This window comes from Schistocerca serialis, chromosome 6 (assembly GCF_023864345.2).
Source record: "Schistocerca serialis cubense isolate TAMUIC-IGC-003099 chromosome 6, iqSchSeri2.2, whole genome shotgun sequence".
Taxonomy (NCBI): Eukaryota; Metazoa; Arthropoda; class Insecta; order Orthoptera; family Acrididae; genus Schistocerca; species Schistocerca serialis.
The window spans coordinates 149,684,060-149,705,070 of record NC_064643.1 but is presented as its reverse complement, the minus strand read 5'-3'; positions in this window follow the sequence as shown (position 1 = coordinate 149,705,070).

Sequence of the window (21,011 nt, the reverse complement as noted above, 5' to 3'; positions counted from 1 at the left end):
CTCCAGCCTGGGCCCTTCCGAGTATTGTTGCACAGTGTACAATTTCACACGTTTCACGCCAACCACGGCTATGGCCATGTGTCCGAAGGAGCACAAAACGTGACTTATCTGAAAAGGCAGCTTGACACTCCTCAGTGAACGCCCAGGTGGGTACTGGCTCGCAAATTCCAACCTTCACCGTCGATAAACAGCAGTCAGCATGGGTGCAGGAACCAGGACGCTGCTGCGGAGACCGGTACGCAGCACCGTTCGCCCCGGCCGGCTTGGGGATTTTTTCTGCCCGGGAACTGGGTGCTTATGTTGTCCTCATCATTTCATCATCATCATAATTCGTGACAGTGGCTAGATTGGACTGTGAAAAGAATTGGACAGCGTAAAAATTTGGACTTTGTACAGGTGCTGATGACCACGCAGTTGAGCGCGGCACAAACCAAACATCATCAGCAACGTTCGCTGAACGGTCCTTGGTATGCCCTTGGCCCATTTGGGCGGTCAGTTGCTCAACAGTTTCACATCTGTTCACCTGCACACATCTCCGCAGTCGTCATTCACCCCTCTCATCCATGGACCATAGTCAACAACAGTTGCCTCGGTGCTGGTTTTAGATAGCACCAGCCTTGGGTGTAAGATATTTCCGTACCAGGGCAAAAACTGGATAGTGGGCCCCCCCCCCTTTCTCGAGCGTTTAATGTTTAACTTATAAAATTAAAAAAAAGATTAATGAGTTTTCAAAAATATGTTCATTTTGTTGCGCACACCTTTCTAAAGAGTTTGATATATAAAACATAGACGTTCGAGGTCATGTAAGACATGTTATTTGGTGTTAAGTGTGCCAAAGTGCAGTGCCACGACTCTTCACACAGCGTTCTTCTATCGCACGTCAATGCATTTCGCTTTGTAGAATTCAAACGGGTATATTTTGTAATGGAAGCCGAAGAACCCGAGGCAGAAGCTAACAGGCAGTTTATCAACAAGTGGCCGCGAAACCCTTAACAATTTTGAACCTAGAATGTATTCAGAAATGGATGTGTTTCAAAATCATGCACTGGATGCTAGGCGCTTTCTGAAACAAAGGCTACTTTTCTTCAAGAATATAATTTGGCGTCCCCTGAAATTGTCGCCCGGAACAGGTACCATGGTTCGCCCTCCCCTCTGCCCCCGCCCCCCTCTGCACACCACCGAGTCCCCCCCCCCCCACCACCACCCCCCCCGCCCCCCCGTGCTCTCCACACCTAGATTCGGGAGTGGATAGCTCCATTTTGTCATGCATGATAAACTTCAACCACGGCGGTACGCAAACTCTTTACAAAATTAGACGTTTCGTAAATGCTTCCACCCTTGACCCGGAAGCCAATGATAGCGCCGTTTTGGACGTCAGATAAATCGCTCCGTTTCCGCGTTACGACAAAGACAACACTGTTTTTCGCCCCCCCCCCCCCCCAAACCCAACATTTATATATCTTCTACTGCTAGTGCTGCCACCGGTCATCTGTGAGTCGTTATTGCAGATTAACGTCGAACATAGACGATGGTCAAAATGGTTCAGATGGGTCTGAGCGCTATGGTACTTAACATCTGTGGTCATCAGTCCCCAAAAACTTAGAACTACTTAAACCTAACTAACCTAAGGACATCACACACATCCATGCCCGAAGCAGGATTCGAACCTGCGACCTTAGCGGTTGCGCGGTTTCAGGCTGTAGCGCCTAGAACCGCTCGGCCACCTCTGGCGGCCGGCGATGGTAACGTTAATGTGAGAGGAACGTGTACAAGGGGTGTTAAATGAAAATGAGATAAATGGAAAAAAAACTAAGTAAAAATTCAGTGTTTCCGAAGTAATCGTTGTAACTGTTAATGCGTTTGTTCCACTGTGAGACAAGATGGCCACTGCTTTCACAGAAAAATTTTTGCGGTTGCCTACGTAACAGTTGCGGAGTTCATCGTCCAAGGCAATCGACGACCACGAATTCCTCTCTTCAGAGCTCCAAAACTTTGGAAATTGCATTGGGAGAGTTCCGAAGTTAATGGAGGATGTCTGAGGGCTTACCAGCGAAACTTCCACAGCGTATTCGGGGCCCACATGTTGCCAAGGATGTTCCGCTGGATGCTACAGATGTTTTTGGTATCTATATGTAGTCTCCTGTACAGATGAGTTACACTTTCCTAGAATACTCCCAATAAAGCGAAGTCGACGATTTGCCTATCCTACTACCGACATTAGGTGCTCGTTCCATTTCATAACGCTCTGCAACGTTACGCCTATGTATTTAATTAACATGACTGTGACAAGCAGCACATTGCTGTATCCGAACACTGTAGGGTTCTTTTCCCGTATCATCTGCCCTGACTTAGAGGTTTCTGCATTTAGAGCAAGCAGCCATTCATCACACCAAATTTTGTGTGAATCATATTGCATCCTACTAAAGTCATTTAACGATGGCACCCTCTCGTACACTACATATTCACCAGCAAACAGTTGCAGATTGCTGTTAATTCTCTATATGTCATACTTTTTGTGTATATAGATCATAATGTCGTTCCTATCACACTTGCCTGTGGCACTCCTGACGATATCCTTGTCTCTGATGAGCGATCTCCATCCACGGCAACGTATTCGGTTCAAAATGATTCAAATGGCTCTGAGCACTATGGGACTTATCATCTGAGGTCATCAGTCCCCTAGAACTTAGAACTACTTAAGCCTAACTAACCTAAGGACATCACACACATCCATGCCCAAGGCAGGATTCGAACCTGCGACCGTAGCGTTGGCGCTGTTCCAAACTGAAGCGCCTAGAACCGCTCTGCCACACCGGCCGGCAACGTATTCGGTTTTACATGTCGATGAATAGTCCGCAAACCAACTAATAATATGTGATTTCCCCCCCCCCCCCCCCTTACCTGTTCTACTTGAGTCTGACATCGCATGCAGCCCAAGTCTTGCCGAGGATGCTCAACAGAAGGCTATATGGAAAGCTGAAATCCGTAATTGGAGATGAACAGTTTGGTTTCAGGTGAGGAGTGGGAACTAGAGATGCCATTGGGCTACTGAGAGTGATAGGGGAGAGGTACATAGAGAAGAAAAGGAAGGTGTATGTTGTGTTCACTGATCCTGAGAAGGCTTTTGACTGTGTCAGACGGGACAAACTGATGGAAATTCGAAGGAAACAAGGATCTGACTGGAGGGATAGACGGGTAATTAGAAATTTATATTTGAACCAGAGAGCAAGAGTAAGAATAGGAGGTCTGATCAGTGAAACAATTGAACTGGGAAGAGTTGTAAGACAAGGCTGTTGTTTTTCACCAACACTGTTCAATATATATCTGGAAGAAATTTTTAGTGAAATTTTGATGGAAGAAGAGGGGTTTGTATAGGGGGTCGGAGAGTGGAGTGTATAAGATTTTGAGAGAGATGGAACAAATGTTCGATGGTTTAAACATAAAATTAGAAGAATAAGGCATGAAGATTAACAAGAAGAAAACGAAAAGCCTGGTAATTGGAGGAAAGGGGAGGAAATACCATATGAAAATAGGTGGATAGGAAATAGTGCAAGTGAATAACTTCAGTTACTTGGGAAATGTAATAATGGATGATATGTACTGCTCAACAGAAATTAGGAATAGAATTGCAATCGCAAAAGAAAGATTCAAGAGGAAACTGAAATTACTTTGTGGACCACTAAACAAAGATCTGAGGAAAAGACTTGCCAAATGTTACATCTTGAGCGTTGCACTGTGTGGTGCGGAGACCCGGAAACTGAGGAAGAAAGAAGATTGGAGGCACTAGAGATGTGGATGTGGAGAAGAATGGAAAAAGTGAAATGGGAAGACCGAGCAAGGAATGATGAAGTATTAAGAAGAGTTGGAGAAGAAAGAAACATGCTGAAAGTCATTAGAAAGAGAAAAAGGAACTAGATTGGACATTGTTTGAGGAGGGACTGTTTATTGAAGGAAGGAATAGAAGGGATGGTGGAGGGAAAAAGGGGAAGAGAAAAAAGGAGATATCAAATGCTGGACAATATCAAAGGAGACAAATATTCAGGAATGACAAGACTGGCTATGGAATGACAAAGATGGAAGGGGCTTAACCCATGACAAGGCATGCCGTAAGGCAGAATACCATACTACTGCTACTACCTGTTCTACTCGCATATGGCGCGTGCAAAGAACAATAATCCACTGTACTATATCAAATTTCTCGTCGTGGTCATTTCGCAAGATGTATGTGGGAGGAAGTAAATGTTTTGCAACTCTTGCGAGAAAGTGCTACCTCAAAATGTGAATGGTAATTCTTTCCGCGATGCACAACGCCTCTCTTGTAGCATCGGCCACCAGAGATTGTTATGCATTTCGGTAACGCTCTCGCACCGACTAAATGATCCCATGACGAAACGAGCCCCTCTTCGTTAGATCTCCTGTGTCTCTTCTGTCAATCCTACCTGTGAGGGATCCCATATTGGTGAACAGTACTCATGAATCAGTTGAACCATCACCTTATAAGCCACTCCCTTTGCGCGTGAGTTATGTTCCCTGAAGATTCTTCCTATGAATCTGAGTCTGGCCCCTGCTTTTCCTCCTACGTGCTTCATGTGGTCATTCCACACGAGGTCGCTCTGGATAGTTACTCGTAAACATTTTCAGCAGATGCTGTTTCTAGCATTTTGTCATCAATAATGTACAGTAGTGGATTTCTTGTCCTGTGTATGTGCAATTTGTTACATCTATTTACGTTCACTGGCAACTGCCAGTGCAGGCACAATTCATCAATCCTTTGCAGGTCGCTCTGAAATTCGACACTGTCTTCTGGCATTGATACTTTCTTATAAACAGCCAAATCATCTGCGAAGACGCTAACAGAGCTTCCGACGCTTTCTACTAAATCATTTGTATACGCTGTAAACAGTAACGGTCCTATCACCATCCGAGCCGGGTGGTGCACTAGTTAGCACACTGGCCTCACATTCTGGAGGACGACGGTTCAAACCCGCATCCGATCATCCTGATTTAGATCTTCTGTCATTTCCCTAAATCGCTTCAAGGAAATGCCGGGATGGTTCTTTGAAAGAAGACTGGGCTGGTTGGTCCCCTTCCCCAAATCAACCAACCATCCAATACTTCGCATCTTCTTGGGGTATTCTGGAAATTACCTTTTCCTTCTGTCTGTTTTGTTCCATTGAGAGCGAATTCTACAAGCAAGGAAGTCTTGTATCCAGTCGCAAATATTGACAGCTGCTCGGCAACACTAAATTTTTTTCACGAAACGGCAGTGCGAGAAGGTGTCAAACGTCTTTCTGAAGCCAGGGAACACGGGATCAACCTATTATTTTAGAAGTTCTATAAAGAAGGCCTGATAATCTATACCGTATGTCTGGGCTTTCGTCAACAGTCTGAAGTGTGGCACGGTGTCAAACGCTCTCTGGAATTCTATGAACACTTCTATGGCATTTCGATTTTAATGTCCAGGAATGTATTTTTACCTATAGCCTGTCGGTGGAACGCAATTTTTGTATTGAGAGTGCAGTTCCTCCGCTGACTTATTACTCTTACGATGCAGTTAGGCAAGGAAATACGTGGGGTGTACGACAGTTCTTCAGTGTGGACGCCCCTGCAGAGGGGAAACGATGTTGTCTTTGCTGGTGGTGGGTACACGTGGACTTGGGTTACGGAGCGAACGGCGGGACGTCTGTGTCAGCAGCTCTCCCAGGGGATGCCGAAAGAAGGCGTCGCGAATGCAGAGCGTTGCCCCGTGCCTAAGGTCGAAGGTCGAGTTTGCCGCACCAAGCCTACCCTGGGGTCGCAGACAGCCTCCCAGCCGCTTTTGAAATGCTCACGACCAATCAATACCGGCTGCAGGCTGACACCCGGAAGCGAACTGGAATCACCTCCTGTTTCTCTCCCTGTAGCCCTTTCTCGCTCGTTGAAGCACGGTACGATAGCTGAAAAAATTTAAGAAGCCAACATTTCTTATTCCCTCACAACTGAGTGCCGTGTATACTACAGACGGATCAAGTTGACTAGCAAACGGACGAAGATGCAAATGTGCGTTTAAATAGACGCATTGAAAGAGAAGCAGTCTTTGTAGCTCATTTCCACGTCTGTTACCAGAAATAACATGGCTATTTTACGCACGTCCATTTTTGTAAATGTACTCTGCAGATTTAACTGTTTTCTGATTCCGGTGAGCTATGTGGTCCCAAATTACGTCGAGCGGCACGTTGCGCGTGGTGTACTAGTCTGGTTCTGAGCGAGCACCAACCACATTTAAAATTGTCTTCCGTGTTTCGCGATGTCTTGTGAAGACATCAGAAGGGTTAATTTTGGGTCGTTGTGATGGCGTTAGTAGCATAGTGCCTATTTGGCAACGGTGGAAGATATTGGTTATCAGCAAGGCTACCATGTCACAGCAGCGGCGGACTGCTCCACGACCCCAAGAGAGATGAGCTGTTTCCAAGTGTTCCTCTCCAAGTCTCCATACGCACTGGCCTTGTATCGAAACTTCTACATTTGGCTGTCACGTCATTCTGGCCACAGTAATTTTTGTTCTAGCAGGGTCGGGTTCCCATTGACTCAGTATTTTCCAGAGGCGTCTTTGGTGCAGTTGCTCTGTCCTGCCAGTGACTAACAGTTGAGGGGGCAAATTGACAGACTAGAAATTAAAATATACGCCAGGCCATCTAGCGACAAACAGCAAATGGGAAGTTCGGACTCTTCAAGCTTTCCCGGCGGATATTCTGTAAAAAGTCTTCACTGGTTTGCTGCCGGATGACGTTGCGCAAATTCCACAATATTTCCTCGGAGCAACTATCCGACACCTTCAGATGGTTGAACCCTAATGGTGGCCAGGTACGACTGACGAATCCGCACGCCGACGCCCGTGTATATAGAACACGCGAGCGAAGAAAGCGCAGGCGCGGAAATGACGCATGCGCAGTGTTTTGCAGATAGATGGGATGGCGCCATACTCAAACGGCCTCTGCCGAAAATCGCAGAGCGTACATAGCGTACAGCGCACGCGCCCGACGGCCGCTGTGTGATTTTCGGCAGAGGGCATTTGAGTATGGCGCCATCTATCTGAAAATCATTGCACATGCGTCATTTCCGCGCCTGCGCTTTCTCCACGCGCGTGTTCCATACACAGTGGCGTCGACGTCCACATACAGTCAGTCGTACCTGACCACCACCAATGTTCAACCATCTGACGATGTCGGACAGTTGCTCCGAGGAAATATTGAGGAATTTGCACGTCATCCGGCGGCAAACCCGAGGGACTGTTTACAGCAAATGGGAAGTTCCGCTTCTAGTCCCATTGGTAGGTTTAATTCCCCACTAATTGCCATCGTAGATTATATCGTATTGTCTACGCTAGTGACTAGAATCCCATCATATGCAAATACGAGGGTTGGAACTTCAGTAGTGACAACTAGTTATTTACAGCTCGTACAAAATAGATACGTGTTTCAAAGTTTTACTGACTTTCAGACTAGTAACCAGCATTGTGTATCACCGGTTGCCAGCAATATGGAAGTCGTAGGATACTCTTAGACGTGTGTTTTGTTGACAGTTCGAGCGGCGTGGTCTATTGCCCGATGAATCTGTAGCAGTTCTGAAGCGAATGCCGTGAGAGTTTCCTTCAGTTTAGAAATCGAGTTGTACTGACGAGGTCTTAAGTCACTGGAGTGCAGTAGGTGGTATAGCACTTAGCAGCCCCATCAGTCAAACAAATCAGTAACTTCTTGTACTGTACGTGCTTGAGCATTGTCCTGCAAAATGATGGTCAGGTCCTGCAGAAAGTGTCATCACTTCTGTCTCTAAGATGGTCGTAGGTTGTGTCCCAAAACTGAACAGTATAGAGACAGAAGCGATGACACTTTCTGCAGGTCCTGACCATCATTTTGCAGGACAGTGCTCAACCACGTACAGTGCAAGCTGTTACTGATTTGTTTGACTGATGGGGCTGCTAAGTGCTATACCATCTACTGCCCTCCCCTGACTTAATCCCTCGTAAGTTCAACTCAATTTGTAAACTAAAAGAAACTCTCACGGCATTCGTTTCAGAACTGTTACAAATTCATTGGGCAATAGACCGGGCCGCTCGAACTGTCAACAGAACTGGCACTGCTAAGAGTATCCTACAACTTCCACATCGCTGCCAACGGGCTACACACAATGCTGGTGACTACTTTCAAGGTCAGTAAAACTTTGAAATACCTATCTATTTTGTACGAGCTGAAAATAAATGGTTGCCACTATTAAAGTTCCAGCCCTCGTAAAATCACCCACTTATTAAATCCACTGACAGAAAAAAATCGAATTGTGCGGCATAAACTTAACTTGGGAGGCATGTTTCTACATCTGAAAGATGATGTCTATTAAAATTTCGTGCCAGTCACATAAGTTCCGGATCGCTTTAAATATACGCTGTAACGGTCGTGAGCGTTAGAAACCTTTGAGATTGGACGTGGTGAGTTGACGTTACTCAAGAATGCCTTTAAGGCGACAAGGACGCCGTTATCAACACCTCACTGAGTTTGAACTATATAGTGTTATAAGGTTACGAGATGTTGGATGTCTATTACGCGACATTACAGAAAGACTTGTCAGAAATGTAGCCACTGTACACTTTTGTTGGCGGGGGTGGTCACGAGAATGTGCGGTCACAAGAAGATCGGGAACCAGACGACCACGTAGTACCACCGAAAGAGGAGACCATCGTGTTCAGCGTAGAGCTGTGGCACATCGTATTGCATCTCGAGCAGCAGTTGGCACAACAGTGACAAAATAGCCTGTTACAAATCGATTACTTCAAAGATAGTTCCGAGCCAGACGCCCTATGGCATGCATTCCACTGACCCCAAACTTTGGGATGTCAAGCGAGAGCTCACTGGAGGCCAGGTGTTGTATACATAGTTCTGCGTAGTCAGCGCGTACACAACTTTCCCACTAGAGCGCGCCCCGCCAAGCACAACAGCGCAGGCGCAGCGCTCGTCGTTCTCCGCACTACGAGATGGCGCTGCCTTAGAGATGGACCAAATTCTGATTCCACCGATCCACGTATTAATATGTAACGCAGCCAATGAGATTGCTGCTAACGTAGAACCTTTTCTCCTCCCGGATCACACTCGCGCAGTGATACCTGAATGCGTGAGGTATTATAACAAGTGTACAGACCTCAGATTACTTAGTCTGCATTTTTCTGCATTAGTCTGTACCAGTCAATAGTCAAGTTTCAGTCTGCACCTAAGAAGATTATCATATTCCTGTACATAGTCATGAAGATAAATGTACAGACACTTTGTCAAGTATCAGAGATATGTGAGAATAAGATTAACATACCAAGACCAAAGGAACTTCAGATTGTCAATTGTAAACAGCATCCAGAATCAAGTTAAGTAATTTTTATGCTTGTTATTATTTTAATAAATTTGTGTGAAAATTAATCAAGTTTTGTTTGAAGTTGGTCACCATCAATCTGCTACTCTAAGCATGCAAGTGGCATTTCTATCGTCTGATCTAATGGCAGATGATAAACACACCACGATAAGACCACGAGATATATTGCTGACACTCGCCTACTTCGTTAGAGCGATAAGTCAAATAATCTGATGGTGTGTGTACCGAAGGTCTTACAGTACGCACACCACACCAGGTTAGAAGCCTGTTATGTTTTCTGATGAAAGCTAGTTCTGCCTAGGCGCCACTGATAACAGTGCATTGGTTAGGAGGCCAGTTTAGGACCTGGAACCACACACTGCTTCAACAGCCGACCATTGTGGCCGTGCGGTTCTAGGCGCTTCAGTCTGGAACCGCGTGACCGCTACGGCATGGATGTGTGTGATGTCCTTAGGTTAGTTAGGTTTAAGTAGTTCTATGTTCTAGGGGACTGATGACCACAGATGTTAAGTCCCATAATGCCCAGAGCCATTTGAGCCAACTGGTTCAACACCAAGAGTTATGATCTGGGGTGCGATTCCCATTAAAGCAGGAGCACCCTAGTGATTATCTCACGCACCCTGACTGCAAATTTTAATTCAATCTAGTGATCCCAGTTTTTGTGCTGCCATTCACGAACCGTATTCCAGGGGGTGTTTTTCAACGCTCTTTGTAGTATCCACATGTCGTCTTGGCTTGCTCGACCACCAGATCTGTCTCCAATCGAGCACATACGGGTTACCGTAGGAAAATAACTCCAGCGTCATCTACAAACAGCATTAACCGTCCCTGTACTGATCAATCAACTGCAACAGGCATAGAACTCCATACCACAAACTGACACCTGGCACCTGTACAACACTACAGATTCACGTTTGCGTGCTTTCATTCAACATTCTAGCTGTTACACAGGTTGTTAAGGTACAGTATGTTCCGGCGAGATCGTGTACCAGCACTCTCACCTGAAGATGGCAGCCAGTTGGACCGCAGAAATATTGCGTCAAGAAGACGTTATGATCCGGCTGCACACCCGAGAAGAATATTATCAATTATTACGCCGGGAAATCCTTCCTAGTCACTACAGAATGTCACATTTGTAATGGCTTATCTCGCGTTTATACACTCCTGGAAATTGAAGTAAGAACACCGTGAATTCATTGTCCCAGGAAGGGGAAACTTTATTGACACATTCCTGGGGTCAGATACATCACATGATCACACTGACAGAACCACAGGCACATAGACACAGGCAACAGAGCATGCACAATGTCGGCACTAGTACAGTGTATATCCACCTTTCGCAGCAATGCAGGCTGCTATTCTCCCATGGAGACGATCGTAGAGATGCTGGATGTAGTCCTGTGGAATGGCTTGCCATGCCATTTCCACCTGGCGCCTCAGTTTGACCAGCGTTCGTGCTGGACGTGCAGACCGCGTGAGACGACGCTTCATCCAGTCCCAAACATGCTCAATGGGGGACAGATCCGGAGATCTTGCTGGCCAGGGTAGTTGACTTACACCTTCTAGAGCACGTTGGGTGGCACGGGATACATGCGGACGTGCATTGTCGTGTTGGAACAGCAAGTTCCCTTGCCGGTCTAGGAATGGTACAACGATGGGTTCGATGACGGTTTGGATGTACCGTGCACTATTCAGTGTCCCCTCGACGATCACCAGTGGTGTATGGCCAGTGTAGGAGATCGCTCCCCACACCATGATGCCGGGTGTTGGCCCTGTGTGCCTCGGTCGTATGCAGTCCTGATTGTGGCGCTCACCTGCACGGCGCCAAACACGCATACGACCATCATTGGCACCAAGGCAGAAGCGACTCTCATCGCTGAAGACGACACGTCTCCATTCGTCCCTCCATTCACGCCTGTCGCGACACCACTGGAGGCGGGCTGCACGATGTTGGGGCGTGAGCGGAAGACGGCCTAACGGTGTGCGGGACCGTAGCCCAGCTTCATGGAGACTGTTGCGAATGGTCCTCGCCGATACCCCAGGAGCAACAGTGTCCCTAATTTGCTGGGAAGTGGCGGTGCGGTCCCCTACGGCACTGCGTAGGATCCTACGGTCTTGGCGTGCATCCGTGCGTCGCTGCGGTCCGGTCCCAGGTCGACGGGCACGTGCACCTTCCGCCGACCACTGGCGACAACATCGATGTACTGTGGAGACCTCACGCCCCACGTGTTGAGCAATTCGGCGGTACGCCCACCCGGCCTCCCGCATGCCCACTATACGCCCTCGCTCAAAGTCCGTCAACTGCACATACGGTTCACGTCCACGCTGTCGCGGCATGCTACCAGTGTTAAAGACTGCGATGGAGCTCCGTATGCCACGGCAAACTGGCTGACACTGACGGCGGCGGTGCACAAATGCTGCGCAGCTAGCGCCATTCGACGGCGAACACCGCGGTTCCTGGTGTGTCCGCTGTGCCGTGCGTGTGATCATTGCTTGTACAGCCCTCTCGCAGTGTCCGGAGCAAGTATGGTGGGTCTGACACACCGGTGTCAGTGTGTTCTTTTTTCCATTTCCAGGAGTGTATTAACTTGTGAGATTTCGGTGACAATAGTTTCAATGTGTTCAGCTAGACAAATGTATTCCCGAAATTTTTTATCCTACATTATTTTTGGTGTTGCGAGTTTTTTTTCCGTCAGTGTCGTCTCACTCTTACGTGTACCACCACTTGCACGCCTTCCTGTTACATGAGCACTGCATTGCTACAAGCGTCAACTACAAGCCCACGTACCAAGTGCCAATCATTTCCCGGTCTTTCTGCAGCAAACTATAATTTTCTGACGTTGAGCCTTCCTCATAACGAGAACATAAAAATGCTTAAGAGATATAAGGAATCTCACATATACCCGGGAATCATCACGCTAACACCATGCAACGACCCTTCAGTTCGGCACAAAAGAAAATCCTTAATTTTTTTATCCATGCCCTACCCCCTGATGGAGCCGAGATCTTTCAAAAAAATAACTGAACACAGGATGTGCGATTCTCAGCTATCTCGTTGCAGAGAGTGTCTGACTGCTGTCATGGACCGTACGTTTTCCTGATTTCTCACGCACAGAAAACAACAGTGTATAAGTTTTCGAGAGACTTCCACGTTGCAACACGCCAGCAACTATTACTGATGAACTTTAGCATACAGATGAAGCATTGAATGATGTGCGTGTGTCTATATAATCTAAGCTGAGACCGATGGTCTTTTCCGTGCAATATTTCTTTTCCAAAACTAACTTTCCCCTTTGTTCTTCTCGGATATTTGGAATGGAAGTTGCCTCACCTCCTTCATAGTCCTACCAAACATAAACGACTCCAATAGTTTCCGTTGTTGTACCACTTCAGGCTCCAGTGCAGAGTTGCAAGTTGGCTGGAATCTACCCATTCCTTTCTGAATACCACTAAAGGTTTCGTTCGTATTCCTAGTTCGTCCTCTAAGTGTAGCCTAGGGAACCCCGACAGCTTTCTACGCCCGCAGCTTTCCCATCTCGTCTCTAGTAACAGTATCTACAGCTTGCTGCCTCTGCACCGCATCCCAGTATTGTCTTGACGATTTCCTTATTTTATTGCCTGCCTTATGAAACACGAAATTCACATACTTATACTTGGCATACGTAAATTCATTACATTTATGTATCATTGCGCATTTATAAATTCATGTTTAATGTTTCTTTTAATTTATTTTATTATAGAGTGACCTACAGATATTGTAGTGAAATTTAAACAGATACTTAAAATAAATAACTGATATCAAAGATCACACAGAACAAAACTAGAGTCCACACCGGGCTAAAATGACATATTGTCACTTTGGTCAGACATGTAATTTCCTGCAGTACTACTGACTGAATATAGGTGAATAAAAGTATGAAGTTGGAGGCTTGCCTATAAGGTTTTCATTCACAGTACCAAGACGGAGGCTGGCAGCTCGTCGCCATATACCAACAGGGTTGCCAGTCGACCTTTCTATGCAGCTTAGTGCAGATGGCGCCACTCATCTGATTTCGTCCCAAGCCTTGCTATGCCAGTTTACCTGGGTATGTCATTATACCGTGACTTCCCCCACTGAACGGTTCTACCAACCGGCCAAATGGTGAGAGGCAGTAAGTCAAGTTTCAAATACTTTCAGATGCTGATACTGCTGTCTCACAGGAGTACGAATCATCTCCACGAATTTCACAGTGACATATGACATTGTTTACACCCACCGTATATGATCCGAGGCCTGTCAACAGCACTAAAGACTAACAATGCTAAAGCGAACTAGTGCCGATTCTGTCTGTCACGAAAAACTGCAGAATCTACTTTCTCGCAAGTGTTGTCTACGATTTCGTAGTGCGTTTGACATCCGCCCATGTCTTTGGTGGTTGCTACACTTTTCTTCCAGGCAGTGTATTGTGACTCCAGGATACCGTGAAACTTTCAACGAGAGCCCGTGTGTAAAACACTCACTCGCATGTTAACACGTCTAGCTCTTCCAGTATTAGCCTGGTTTACTGAAGTTTCCAGCCAGCAGGGCAAGTTTCGGTAATAAGAATAATGTTTTAGTCGCACGGCAAGCGGTGTTACCGGGTATTAGGTGCATGCAAACACGCTAGCAGAAATTCTTAGCGGCCATAATGTTAAGCTTCCCAGCAACAGTCTTTCCTTCTCTTGCAACTAGTAGCCCGGTTTGTGACCTAGTTTAGAAGTTACAGTTGATGTAACTCATTTAACCGGCAAGGAAGTAATCTGTGTACATTCCAACAGAGTACTGTATCGGCATACTTGTTATATGGCGTAAATTACGAGAAATATACATAATAAATTTTATCCATAGTGGATGCTGTCGAACTCCGCGGCTGTTTCTTTGTAAGGTGTAGAAAAATATCCGCTACCAGTCACAATGAAAGGTTATTTATTTGTCACACGACCGGTTTCGGGCTTGCGCCCATCCTCAGGTGTTTATACATTCATGTACATGTTTATACTACTGGAGATCACTGTATAAATAAAAAAAAATATTTGCTGGTGACTAAACAGATACAAGTGGGACAATTGTAAGTAACAAGGCAACATTTGACGAAAATATATCTGTATTTACATAAAGATGACACACCATTATTATAATTACGCTGTGGTGTCAATTTTGCCACATGGTTACACACTTATCTTTTTCACGTCCATATTTTAGTATTACCAAGTTTAGCTGCATATTTCACTATTACAATGTGCACTCGTGAATTATACTATGTTTACATACAAACATGTGGGCTGTGGTCAAAGACCTTAGACGTAGCAGATGGAAAGATGTTGCTCATACAGAAACATGTAGGTTGTGGACAAAGAACTTAGCCACATGAAGTGCAAGGATGTTGCACATATAGAAAAGTAAAAAAGCTATCATAGACTGAGAAGTTTTTGAAACACATTACGAAATTTTTTAATCCTTTTTTTCTTGTGTTTACTGGCAGCCGCGTTGCTATGACGCGCATTCGTAAGGGTTCAGCTACCACATCGAAAAGATGATGGTGACGATGTTACACCCTCTACAGATATTAGCCTTTCAATGCTGTATATTTTGTCCCAGCGAAAGGTGACATGGCGGAGGCCGTAGTTGTTTTAAGACTGCATTTTGGACATTCAGAAAACCTTCTGTTTCTAAACTGGTATCTTTACCATTCTCGAAATGGCTGGCATGCTATGGTTTCCTTAACCAAGGAAAATGAAAGAAGTCACTGAATGTCCATGTCAGGGAATTACAGGACGCGAGGCAAAATTTGTCATTCCAAACAAGCAGCATGTTTAACAGTGCCATGCGAAGAATGTGAGGTTTCGTGATCGCGCAGCAAAAGCAGCGCCTCGGATAGCTTCCCGCTACGCTTCGTCTTTGTAGCCTCCTATAACACGATCAGGAGATTTACGTACAATGCTCGTGTCACGGTTTGACCAAAAAGAACATAGTTTGGTAGCACTACACCGTGACTTATAAAAGATCTCCACCATCGCCTTGGCCGATAATAGTTGGTTATTCGTGTTTCTCGACGTCGGTGAATTCAGGGTCATAGTAATGCAACCGGCGTGTGTCCGTAACGATCAGGCACCCCAAGAAGTCATACGAATCGACCTGACACAGCAGCAAGGGGGAACACAACACGTGGAGTGCCACAGGGATCAGAACCGGGCCACTCTTGTTTCTAACCAGCATAAACTTTAAAGTGTAATTCAAAGACTTATATTTGCCGATGACACAAGCGCACTAATCAGGGATACAGACTGAACGCTAGCGGACACAGTTCAGACAATAACTGAACGTTTGGTTCACAGTTAACAATTTAGGTCTTAATCTCACCAAGATTCGTAGTTACATACGTAAAAATGACAACGTAGCACCATAACTAGGCATTTATGGACATACATTAAATCAAGCACAGTGTGTAAAATTCGTTGGGTTCCACTTGAATATCGTATAAAAACGGAATCAACGCTTGGGTATGGTAATCGAAACATCCAGTTCAGCATGTTATGCCTTCGAAGCACCTTTCATTGTCCTGAACTGAAGACGTAAGTGTTGGCTCATTTTGCACATTTTCACTGCTGTGGTTCTCCTTTTCCTCTATCTGGTATCTTTTTTTTGGAACAGAGCAGCTAAAATAAATAAATTGTTTGTTCAGCAGAAGCGGTCAGTATGATATGTAAACCAGGTAACCGTACATCTCGCAGGTGTCTGTACCCATCTGTGGCTTTTGTTGCTAATAATAAAAATCACTTTTAACTGTACCGTGATATACACACTCAATACAAGACACAAATCATTTTCATACACATTGTCCTTCCTTATGCCGGGTTATAGGTTTTGTTTGAAAGAAATTCAACAAATTCTCATCTGAAGTACAGCAAGAAACTAGGAATTCCTACCATTTCAAGCGAAAATTAAGAACATACGTCAGTCTTTGTACATATTATTTGAATATCTAGCTTCAGTGATTGAAAAGTTCTCTCTTAGCTACACGGCAAGTATCAGTACTTGTTATAAGGGTGTATGTCCAAGTAATAATGTACTATTCATAACTGACACCATGCCATAGAAACCGTAATCTTGTTTATTATAATAAATAAACTAACACCACCTGGATCAGCTCTTTTATTACCGACTACTGGTTTGAATCTACACCGCACACCATCTTCAAACCTAGATGGAATATGAAATAGAGGCAACACCTCTAAGACTCACAAAAGTGTGATATTACAAACACTGCCATCAGAGGGTGCATGCTTAACAATAAAATATTGTGAGAACCGACGCTTACCAGTCACCGCAAAGTGCAGTTTGTCAACTAACGTAAAATACAATCTTTGTATCTGTGACGACAGGTATGTTTCGGTTCTCAAAGTGTTTTTTCTTGTTAATTGAGCAACATCTGATTGTTGTGTCTATGGTATCACACTTTTGTGATTTTTTATTGTTTTTTCCTCTTTTTCCTATCCTAGATCTAAAGATGATGTTTGGAACCGGTAGTCGCTAGTAAGAGAGGTGAACGAGAGTTTTTGTTTTCTTTCTACTATAATATGCTGTGAATAGGTCTCAGAATTTTTGAACCAATATTTTAATCAAGATCGGGTAACTTTCATATGTCCCACTTCACGGTACGCACACAAAACCAGAAAAGGGCTCCGTCATCAGTTTCTGTTGCAATTATGGCATAAAATGTTACATGATCCAGTCACATGAATGTGACCACTGTCTGTATTCGAATCGATGTGCAATAACCACTCACAGACGGCAGGTGGCAGCACTGGCAGTGGAGGGAATATAAAGAGTGTTGGGGGGATGCGGAAAACAGTGGAGCCATTGTCGTAATCCGAAAAGAGAGAAATTTATCTGGCGTCCAAAACGGCATGATCATTGGCTTTCTGTCCAAGGGTGCAAATACTTCGGAAACGGCTAAGTGTGTGAACTGTTCACGTGGCACCGTGCATGGCAAAAAGGCGCTGTCCAAAACAGGCCCTGAGGCATCTGTGGTTCACCGTGGGCCGTAGATGACAGGGGTGGGTGAATGTGCAGAGATGCGTGCGGAAGAACAGATTTGCAAGTGGTGAGTAACTGGTCGCCTACGGGCTACCAACAGTGTCGCCTCAACAACCGTTCAGCAAACGTTGCTGGTATAGGCATCTGCAGCAAGTGCATGGTTCATACTCCCATGTTGGCTGCCGTTCATCGGTGACGCAGGCCGGAATTTTCACTTCGTTAGCGCAACTGGACGTTCACTAAGTGGGGACACGTGGCCTCTTCAGATAAGTCATGTGTTATGGTCCGAAACGCCTGAACACGAACACCTTGCAACAATCGTCGCAAGGGTCCTGGACGGGGGAGGCAGCGTTGTGGTCTGCGGGATGTTTTCGTGGCGTTGACATTCAGGGAGGCACAGTGGATCAACATTAGTACACATCTAACCTTGGGGACCATGTCCCCCCTACGTGCAGTGTTTACCCTCGGCATGGCGGCAGTTACCAGCGGGAAATGAAACGTGTAACGCAGCTGGCTGTGTACGTGCGTGGTTTGAAGAGCACTGGGATCAGTTTAGCGTAGTCCCCTGGCCATCAAACCCAATCGAGAGTACGTGCGATCACCTCGATCAGGTTGTTGGCGCCATGGATCCTCAACCGAGAAACCTGTTGCAGGTGGCCATGGTACTCGAGTCGGTGTCGTTCCACATCCATGTCGGTACCATTCAAACGTTACTGACTCTCTTCCTGCACGTTCTATAGCGGTCAGCCAGGCAATACATGGTTCTTCAGGCTTTTCACAGATGGTCACATTAATGCGACCTGGCGCTGTATTTTCGTCTGACGAAGACAACGGTTGCGAGAAGCTGCTAAGCTCGAAAAAGGGAGGGTTTGCTGTGGCGCTAAGCGTGCGCTCCGCGCTCTTGACTTTGAAGAGGACGTCCTTCGTCACGTAGAAGTTAGACGCCCGCTAAACCCGCTGGTCACGACAGGTGAACAGGATTGTGGAAAGGGCCGGATAGGGTGTCGATCAGTTTCACTTTAAAATTGTAATTTATTGTGATTTAATAAAACACTTAAACCGAAACGGCACATAGCCGAACCTTTCAAAGTCGAATTCTTTCACGGCTGAATGTCTCCAAACAAGAAATCTTAAAAGGCAACAAGTGAAATTTCAAGTGACTGAAGACACGCAGTTAAAATTGCAAATAAAATTTATATATATATATATATATATATATATATATATATATATATATATATATATATATATATATATATATATGGGGAAAGCCTCAAGGCAAAAGTAGATAGAACAAACTTATACAAGGTGCAATACAAACGGCTGAAGGCCACAATTAAATTTCAAAATTTTAAAATACATTATCATAATCTTTGAAGGCAGAAGGCCGCAATGTTATCGCTTAAGGGGAAATTTTGAGAATGAGGCTTTAAGCGGCTGAAGACACACAGTTGATTTTCCAAAAATTCAAAAATACCATAACCCTCAAATTTCCAATGGCTGAACGCACACTAAATCAAAAAGCAATGCAACGACAATAACTGAATTTAATAATGAGGTTTCAAGTGGCTGAAGGCCCTCAATTGATTTAAATAAAACACAATAATTTTTTTCTTTTAAAGGATTCGCTATAATAGATTACGAACAGACTATTAAACACTCATGAAAAGGACAGAATAGACAACGGCACTCAGACGCCTCCAGGGGGTCAGGGGGAGGGGGGGGGGGCGGCACGGCTGCCTTCGAAACATAAACGTTCTCTTAGGTGAGGCAGGTGGTGGGCCCAACTTGATCCGTCGGTAACCCAACCAAGAGACAGTCACGGACCGACCGACCAAACGACTTGCTAGCCACCACTCGGTACATAAAAACTCAAAGGCCAAACTGTTACAGACGTAATTATCCACAATGAAATGTGTATTAAGCTGTCAAAACTACACACCATGTTGGACAGCGACAACAGGTGAGGAAAGGACGCTGCCTGAAATTACTTTAGTGGCCAGGGCAGGTAACTGGAACACTAACGGCCACATAGCAGAAAATTCAGCTGGTACACTTGAATTTGAAAGAAGGTAATATCGTTAACTTCACCCAGAAACGAACACGGTCTGCGTTTTCGTCAGTGGCCAGGGTAGTTAACCAGAACACTAACGGCCACAAGGCAGAAAATTCCGCTGGTGCGCTTGAATTGTAATGAACCAATATAGTTAATTCCTCCGCACGTCGGCTCGATTTCACCACTACAAACACTCGGTGTTGCTCACAGAAAAAGCTCCCCAACGGCGAACCATCGAAACGTACGTCACACCATGAAAGGACGTGGCTTGGGTACTTAACACACCACTCAACCTTGACGTCCTGGGTCGGAGAGCCACGAAGCTCGTAGCTATCGGACAGCTCCACACAGGCTCCGACACTGCGCAGGGGCCGCCAGTGGACCCAGCTGACTGCACCGCACGGAGATATCCTCCCTGGTCCGCACCAACCGACCGAATCCTGGCACTCGAAACGTGTCCCATGCCATGGCCTCCAGTAGAGCACACAGGTCAGAGTTCACTGTCTCCGCCGTGTGGGTGCCATGAGGCGGGAAATTTGAAAATGATCCAAATTTCAGACTTCTTTTACATCCAAATGTTACATTTTCGAACATGAACGGCGTATCAAAACTTTATCTGCTAAGTCCCCTCTTACAAAACATAGAAGCCTGACAGAGGACTTGAGAAACACCCTATATAGTCAAACTAAAGCGGCAGTAGCTTTCTTCGGAGTATCATTCTCATTACTGATTTGTATTGTATTGTATTGTATGCTAACTGGGGCCCTAGAAACGACAGAGAGGCTCCGTCCCCGCCGCAGCCGCAGTGGACCACAACCCCACGACATTTACCACAGTCCACTTCACCCCTCCGCCGCCCCACTCCGAACTCAGGGTTATTGTGCGGTTCGGCCCCCTGTCGACCCCCCCTCCCTCCCCCCCAGGGAACGTCTCACACCAGATGAGTGTAACCCCTATGTTTGCGTGGTAGAGTAATGGTGGTGTATGCATGCAAGGAGAACTTGTTTGCTCAGCAGTCGCCGACATGGTGTAGCTGAGGCGGAATAAGGGGAACCAGCCCGCATTCGCCGAGGCAGATGGAAAAGCGTCTAAAACCCATCCATAGATTGGCCAGCTCACGGGACCTCGACACAAGCCCGCCGGGCGGATCCGTGCCAGGGACCAGGCGCTCCTCCCACTCTGGAAAGCTGTGCGCTACACCGCTCGGCTAACCGGGCGGGCCCCTTACTGATTTACTCGATTAAATTTGGACAGCAAAAGCATGAGGAGCGTTAAGAAGTAAAGTGACAGTTTATTGTTAACGCAGTACACACATTTAAGTTTCTGTAATTTATTTGTTGCACCTTAGTGTGTACCCTGACGTGTTCCACAGTTCTGAAGGTTTTCTTTCTTGATAGAATCTACGGAACGCGACGAATGAATGAATGAATTACTTACTCATTTCGGAGGGTTTTATGACTGTCGCGGAATCCAGCGGGGGGCGACCTTCACCGTGATGAAAACGTCGTG